Source organism: Bubalus bubalis, chromosome 3, assembly GCF_019923935.1.
Source record: "Bubalus bubalis isolate 160015118507 breed Murrah chromosome 3, NDDB_SH_1, whole genome shotgun sequence".
Taxonomy (NCBI): Eukaryota; Metazoa; Chordata; class Mammalia; order Artiodactyla; family Bovidae; genus Bubalus; species Bubalus bubalis.
Window position 1 is genome coordinate 31,260,763 of NC_059159.1, and position 8,935 is coordinate 31,269,697.

Consider the following 8,935-nt stretch of genomic DNA (forward strand, 5'->3'; position numbering starts at 1 on the left):
ACAATTAAAGTTAGTTTCTTCAGGGGAAGAAGATAAAAAGCATGGACACTACTTCACTGAGCCAATTATTCTCTTGACACAATTTAATTATCTAGTGCAACAAACCAGACACCTTTTCTGCCTGGCCATTTTAATGGAGTTTTGACACCAGGAATTTAATTAAGTTAGAAGATCCCAAAAAACCCTTAGAAGTCAGACAATCTCTTTCTGGAGCATTGAGCTAAAAAAATTCATCACTTACGAGCAACATTATTAAATGCGGTTTATTACTCTATCAGTGGACTAAACCTTATTTCTGATGGGAATGCAGCTATTTTAGTTATCATTTTAACTATTTAAAGGGCTGTTGTTGTTGTTGTTGTTTTTAAGATTCTAAAGGTTACCAGGAAGAGCACTTGAGGATTAAAAACAAAACAAGTAACAAGCAATTATTTATCCACATACAAGAGGCAAACTTTAAAAGCTAGAAATAATCTTAAACAAGTTGGAGACTTTTATTACACACACATATTCAATATATATTATGTAAAATGAAAATTTCCAAATACATACATACATACCTGGAAGGGTGCATGAAAGTAGTTTGTTCAAGGTCACAGAACAATTTAGAGGCAGAAATGAGATTAGAGTCCAAGTCTTCTATTGCAAAATGTAACATTAATTATTATCATAAGAGTCACATTCCTGGTTACCTTTATGATTATCTTCAAGAAGGAAAGGGATGTTATGAGGAAGGGGATGTGTGGGAGCTCCAAGGGGCTGGCTCTGTTCTATTTCTCCATCTGGATAATGGGTATATGGGTATTCATTTTATGATAATTCATTAAAGTAGACACTTATGTTTCATATACTTTTGTATTATGTTATTAATATATATTTAACAATCTCAGAAAGTTAAATAAATATATACATATCACATAGATATATAATATATGGGCATTTATCTATATTATATGAAAAGCTATATATAGCTATTTCATGAACATATAATAGAGATAGAAATAAACATTATGTATATACAGACATACAAAGATATATATACACACACAATGTTCACTGATGCTGAAGCTGAAGCTTCAAAACTTTGGCCACCTGATGTGAAGAGCCGACTCACTGGAAAAGACCCTGATGCTGGGAAAGATGGAAGGCAAGAGGAAGAAGGGGATGACAGAGGATGAAACGGTTGGATGGCATCACCGACTCAATGGCATCACTGACTCAATGGACATGAGTTTGAGCAAACTCCAGGAGATCCTGGAGGAGCCTGGTATGCTGCAGTCCATGGGGTCTCAAAGAGCTGGACACAACTGAATGACTGAACAACAATGTTCACACTTTATCTGCACAGTCTAGTCCTTATATCTTGTTCCCCAATACACAATTAATTAAGTGATATCTAAGACAGAGACAGATGTTGAGACCAGCCAAGAGCTAAGCAGCTCCTGTGGGATCAGTTTTGAGGATTCAAGCCACAGATCCCTAGTTCCTTAAGGAAGCAGACTCACAGGGGTGGGACCAGGTTTTGAGGTGGAATGTACCAGAGGCAGTGTGCTCACCTCCAACATCTGTTTTTCTCTTTTTTCTCCACAACAATAGAATTTCTAGCCAAGCCAATGACTGCCCAGAACAGAGTATATTTCTCTGTTAGCTCGCAGCTAGGCGTGTTCATGTGGCTGAATTCTAGGCAACAGGACAAAACTTGAAGAGTTTCATGGTTGTTCAGTTGCTCAGTTGTGTCCAACTCTTTGTGACCCCATGAACCCCTGCAGCATGAAGTTCCCTGTCCTTCACCATCTCCCAGAGTTTGCTCAAACTCATGTCCACTGAGTCAATGATGCCATCTAACTATCTTGTTCCTTTTTAGGAAACAATGAGTTGGCACCTTTGTCTTTTCATTTTTTCCTCCACCCATCTGTTACCTGAAAAGCAATCTGGGCCCCAGAGGGTTTTGTGAAACAGAGCTGCCCTCCCGCCCCTGGATTACATACCTCTGGGATTTTATGTGAAAAAGAACAACGTTGCTGTCTTGTTTAAGCTGCTGTTGTGTTAAGTTTATACATTACAGTCGTCTCTAATCCTAATTAACTCACGTGTGCTTCTGCTGTTGGGTAAGAAGTGGTCTGGTGTGTGATGTATGTGAAAAGCTTTAGTGGATGTTTACAGCTGTAAAGGGTGGAAGACTCCACTTAAGTAGGCATTTATTAGCAGAGACAGTAATAATTAAGAAACCATAAAACCAAGGCTATCATGTAGTTTCACATAATAATGCCCTAAAGGCATTAGATGAATTTTATTTTCTTTCAGGAAAGATACTTAATATAAGTTTCTTAGATTATGTTGACAATTTGTATTTGTGCCATATATATTAATAATAAAGAAGCTAAAGTGTGCAATCAGTCAGTCAGTCAGTTCAGCCACTCAGTCATGTCCAACTCCTTGCCACCCCATGAATCCCAGCACGCCAGGCCTCCCTGTCCATCACCAACTCCCGGAGTTCACTCAGAGTCACGTCTATCGAGTCGGTGATGCCATCCAGCCATCTCATCCTCTGTCGTCCCCTTCTCCTCCTGCCCCCAATCCCTCCCAGCATCAGAGTCTTTTCCAATGAGTCAACTCTTCGCATGAGGTGGCCAAAGTATTGGAGTTTCAGCCTCAGCATCAGTCCTTCCAATGAACACCCAGGACTGATCTCCTTTAGGATGGACTGGTTGGATCTCCTTGCAGTCCAAGGGACTCTCAAGAGTCTTCTCCAACACCACAGTTCAAAAGCATCAATTCTTCAGTGCTCAGCTTTCTTCACAGTCCAAATCTCACATCCATACATGACCACTGGAAAAACCATAGCCTTGACTAGACGGGCCTTTGTTGGCAAAGTAATATCTCTGCTTTTTAATATGCTATCTAGGTTGGTCATAACTTTCCTTCCAAGGAGTAAGCGTCTTTTAATTTCATGGCTGCAGTCACCATCTGCAGCAATCTTGGAGCCCAGAAAAATAAAGTCAGCCACTGTTTCCACTGCTTCCCCATCTATTTCCCATGAAGTGATGGGACCAGATGCCATGATCTTCGTTTGCTAAATGTTGAGCTTTAAGCCAACTTTTTCACTCTCCACTTTCACTTTCATCAAGAGGCTTTTTAGTTCCTCTTCACTTTCTGCCATAAGGGTGGTGTCATCTGCATATCTGAGGTTATTGATATTTCTCCTGGCAATCTTGATTCCACCTTGTGCTTCTTCCAGCCCAGCGTTTCTCATGATGTACTCTGCGTATAAGTTAAATAAGAATAAGACCTAACAGAAGCAGAAGATATTAAGAAGAGGTGGCAAGAATACACAGGAGAACTGTACAAGAAAGAGCCTCACGACCAAGATAATCACGATGGTGTGATCACTCACCTAGAGCCAGACATCCTGAAATGTGAAGTCAAGTGGGCCTTAGAAAGCATCACTATGAACAAAGCTAGTGGACGTGATGGAATTTCAGTTGAGCTATTTCAAATCCTGAAAGATGACTCTGTGAAAGTGCTGCACTAAATATGCCAGCAAATTTGGAAAACTCAGCAGTGGCCACAGGACTGGAAAAGGTCAGTTTTCATTCCAATCTCAAAGAAAAGCAATGCCAAAGAATGCTCTAACTACCACACAATTGCACTCATCTCACACACTAGTAAAGTAATGCTCAAAATTCCAAGCCAGGCTTCAGCAATACGTGAACCGTGAACTTCCAGATGTTCAAGCTGGTTTTAGAAAAGGCAGATAAACTAGAGATCAAATTGCCAACATCCGCTGGATCATCGAAAAAGCAAGAGAGTTCCAGAAAAGCATCTATTTCTGCTTTATTGACTATGCCAAAGCCTTTGACTGTGTGGATCACAATCAACTGTGGAAAATTCTGAAAGAGATGGGAATACCAGACCACCTGACCTGCCTCTTGAGAAACCTATATGCAGGTCAGGAAGCAACAGTTAGAACTGGACATGAATAACAGACTGGTTCCAAATAGAAAAAAGAGTACGTCAAGGCTGTATATTGTCACCCTGCTTATTTTAAAGTGTGCAATAATTCATCCCATATAGTTAAAGATCAAAAGTCAAATATCTAAGGCCCTGCTAGTTACTTCAAGAGTATTGTCTCCAAATGCAGGTTTGGACTCAAATCCTGTCTCCATTGCTGCATAGCTTTCGATAAATCATTTAATTTCTCTAAGTTGCAGTTTCCATCTCTATAAAATAGAGATCACAATAAAGCATCTATTTTCCATTTTTTAAAATGAGGATTAAATGAGTTAAATGATTAAATGATATGGAAGGCAGGAGGAGAACGGGACGACCGTGGATGAGATGGTTGAATGGTACCACCAACTCAATGGACATGAGTTTGAGCAAGCTCCAGGAGTTGGTGATGGACAGGGAAGCCTGGAGTGCTGCAGTCCACGGGGTTGCAAAAAGTTGGACACGACTGAGCAACTGAACTGAACTGAACTGAAATGAGTTAAAGTCTGCAGTCTTGGCACCATGGCTCCCTCCGCAGATTAGCAGTCCCCATCACCAGATGCCTGGAGCACACCTGTCCCTGGTCCTTCTCCTCCTCTGGCATCTCCGTGCAGGTTGGGGTTGAGCAGGACACACTGATCCCAGGTGTACACTGAGGTCGAAGGTCATCAGGAACCTCCTTCAGCATAGCTGTCTGCACGCTCCCCTGAGACCCCAGAGCCTCCCTGTGGCTCCCCTGCTCTGGCCCTGCATCCGACGCACCTATTCGATGTTCTGCTTCCTCCCTTGAGTTTGGTCAATTTTAACTTGGACTTCCCTATGCCCTTGTGGGTGGACGCTCCCAGCGTCCTTTCTTCATGCCTTGCCTCACAATGCAAGGCATCATTTTCTAATTTGAAAGCAACAAACAAAGTAGGAAAGGGTATAAGGTTTTCTCCTAAAGATTTTGCCTTTATCACAAACCCTTTCTATTCCTTTAGGAACATGTGTGGGGTTTTTTATTTGTTTGTTTTAATGTTTGGCTGCACCTTGAGGCTTGCAAGATCTTAGTTCCCTGACCAGGGGATAGAACCCATGCACTTGGCAGCGAAAGTGTGGAGTCCTAACCACTGGACTGCCAGGGAATTCCCAGAACATGTGTGCTTTGAAACACTATTAGTGTAGGAAATTCCTCTTTGTCCACTTGCTTCTCATATTCCTTCTCTGAGAACTAGCACATCATGGCAGATTCATTTGAAATAGGAGAGAGTAAAAGATGGAAATACCAGGACAAACATCTGCCAACCTTTCAAAATGTTACCCACACTTTAAAGCACAAACCGGCTGTATGACAGAGGGGAAAGGATGTGTCCAAAGTAATTGGTGGAACTGAAATGGCAATGATAGATTCTACTTGTAGATCCTGTGCTAAGGAAATTCAGTTCAACGAGTTTAATCCACACGAGCCAATTAATACATTGAGTTTTAGCTATAGTCATTATTCTGTAATGTGTCCATTCATCTTGGAAGTAGAATGACAACTCACTATTGAGATGACAAACATCCATCAGCCTCAACCGGATGGCGTGTGATGGGTTAGCAAAGCTTCAGTGGATCCAAAATAGCTGTCGGAGCGTCCGGAGGGAAAGCTCTCAGTCTTTCTTCAGAGCACTTAGGAAGCCTGATCTTAGACCTCTCTTATGCCCCTTTGCATATCACTGGATTGCCTTTCTACTTTAATCACCTCATTTTCCAGACCTGAAATGGAAGCTAGAAATTAGAAAAGCACCATTCCTAGAACTCTATACTACCCCGCAATTAACTTTCCACCTTCCTGCTCTTTCTTGATTCATGGACTCTTTTTGAAGGTACTGGGATGGATATGGGATGAAAGTAAGAAGATGCGGTTTTAACCAGTTCAAAACAAGAAAGAAATTATAATTTTTAAAAACAATCCAGAAACTGGAATTAAAAAATAACAGCAGCCTGTATTAATTTAACTGAAGAATAAACAGGTTTATACTTTCCAGTTTCCCCTGAGAGCAAACCTGATTTACAGCAGAGAACAATTATTGTAATTCATAAGAGTGACATGAATCATCAATAAAAGGTCAAATGAAGTTTAATATAGTCTGTCAAGGGCGTTTGAAAATTATGTAGTGCATTAAAATATTTTATAAAATTGTAATTAAAAAAGAAAACCTTTGTACAAAGCAGCATGCCTTAATTGTCTGGAAAGCTGACTAATGCACAATGCTTTCCTGCCCAATGATATTGGATAAATGAGATAACAATTTTTATCATCAGTTACAAAAGATATGACTTATGAAGACAAGACTTGGACTTGCTTATCTCCCTTCAACTCTGTGGTGGAAAAAGATGTTCTCTCTGGTAGTCCAGTGGTTAGGACTTGGCACTTTCACTGCTGGGACCTGGGTTCGATTCTGGGTCGGGGGAATAAGATCCCCGCAGCCCCATGGGCAAAAAACAAAAACAAACGAACAACAAAGTGTGCCTTGATAAGTGACTGTGAGCTCATGGTCTTAATTTCTAGTGGTCAACACTACTATATTTCCCATGGCTTTGCCCAGAAGTGTTCATTGGAAATTTGCTTTTAAATTATAAAATGAGGGCAAAAGTATAGGAAAAAATTATTTCATATGGAAGAGAAAACAAAAGTCCTGATCACGTGTATATATGGATACATACATACTTTTTCAGATTCTTTTCCATTATAGGTTATTACAAGATATTTTGCTACACAGTAGGTCCTTGTTTATCTATTTTATAAATAGTCATGTGTCTCTGCTAAGCCCAAACTCCTAATTCATCCCTCCCCCACCCCTTCCCCCCTTTGGAAATGATAAGTTTTTCTTTTTTTTTATGTCTGTGGGTCTATTTCTGTTTTGTAAATAAGTTCATTTGTATCATTTTTAGATCCACATATAAGTAATATTGTATGGTATTTGTCTCTTTCTGACTTACTTCACTTAGTATGATAATCTCTTGGTCCTGCCATATTGTTGTAAATGGCATTGTTTTGTTCTTTTTATGGCTGAATAGTATTCCATATCTGTATATACCACATCTTCTCTTTTCATTCATTCTTTGATGGACATTTAGGTTGCTTCCATGTCCTGACTGTTGTAAATAGTGCTGAAATGAACATTGGGGTGCAGGCATCTTTTCAAATTAGAGTTTTTGCTTTTTTTCAGGAGTAGAATTGCTGGGTCATAGGGAAACTCTCTTTTTAGCTTTTAAGGAGGCTCCATACTGTTTTCCACAGCGGCTGCACCAATTCACATTCCCACTGGTAGTGTAGGAGGGTTCCGATTTCTCCACACCATCACTAGTATTTCTTATTTGCAGACTTCTTGAGCTGGGCTTTTTTGGAGACAAGCTTTGAGTGCCAGAAGAATAAGGCCCTGACTGAGTACTCACAGCATGAAGTGAGTGAAAACAGAGAAGTATGACCTAAGTCATCCTTAGTAGCGATGATCTAAGCCTAGAGTTTTCAACCCAAAGACATCAAGTTTGACTGCTGATATGAACAGAAGCACTGAGAACATGACTAGTGTTCAAATTCTAGTGGGTCCTTGTACTGTACACTCTGCTTCTTTTTGTCCCTCATGGAGCTCCTGGTTGGTGAGGCCAATGGTGCAGAGGAATATGTGGGATTCACAAAACAGAAGGGTATTATGTTTCAGTTTGGGGTGCAGTTCAACAAGGCAGCAAGTTAGAAGAGAAGTCTTTTATGTTCAGTGTCTCCAGGGCTGAAAAATCAATAGTGGAATAAAGTATGATACAACTGTCCTGGAAAACAGTTGAGCAGCTCTTCAAAAACTCAAACATAGTTACCATGCTGTGCTGTGCTCAGTTGTGTCCTACTCTTTGCGACCCTGTGGACTGCAACCCGCCAGGCTCCTCTGTCCATGGGATTTCCCAGGCAAGAATACTGGGGTATGTTGCCATTTCCTTCTCCAGGGGATCTTCCCAGCCCAGGGATCGAACCCTCATTCCCTGCATCTTCTGCATTAGCAGGTGGATTCTTTACCACTGTGCCATCCTAGAAGCCCCAGAGTTGCCACATGACTCAGCAATTCCCACTCTCATTGGTATACACCCCAAAGATTTGAAAACTGGTGCTCAAACAAATGCATACGTACGGGTGTTCATAGAAACACAATGCATAGTAGCTAAAAGGCAGAAACAACCCAAATGTCAATCAAACAAACTACTGAACTGACCTTGGGTCATTCATACAGTGACCTCACTTAGGTCCAGAAATATAATATATTTGTACAATTGCATGGTGTTCATCCATTAAAAAGGAATAAATTACTGGTAACCTGCTAAAATGCAGATGAACTTCTAATACCCTACGCTGAGTGAACAACCTAGACACAAAGCGTCACATGCATGATTCCATTTATAGGAAACATCCAGGGAAGGTTAATTCATAGAGACAGATTGAAGAGCAGGGGTTACCAGGGAATTGGGAGGGGGAACAGGGAGTGACTGTCTCATAGGTACTGGGATTCCTTTTGGGAGCGAGGAAAAGGTCTTAAACCTAGACAGAGGTGATGGCTGCACAAACTCGTACATGTCATCAATACCACCGAATAGCAGTGATTGAAACGGTTAATGGCTAAATTTATGTTATGTAAATCGTACCTCAAATTAAAAAAAACAAAAAAGATAATGATGATCAGATGTCTCCAGGCAGAATGGACCTGAGACATTCCTGAGAGAGACCCAGGAGGATGTTACACAGTTTTGTGTCCTTAGTATGGCTCAAAACTTGGCTGAGCGTAGGCCTGTGTGGTTAGGAAAAGGGTGAGCTTCCTGGACTGGGTTTCAGAATGAAGTGGAGGATGTACAGGAATAGATAGAAATAACCAAAGCTTAGCGAGGGCTGTATGTGGGCCGGCAGAGGCTGGCCCATGAATACTGATGATCGCGAGTT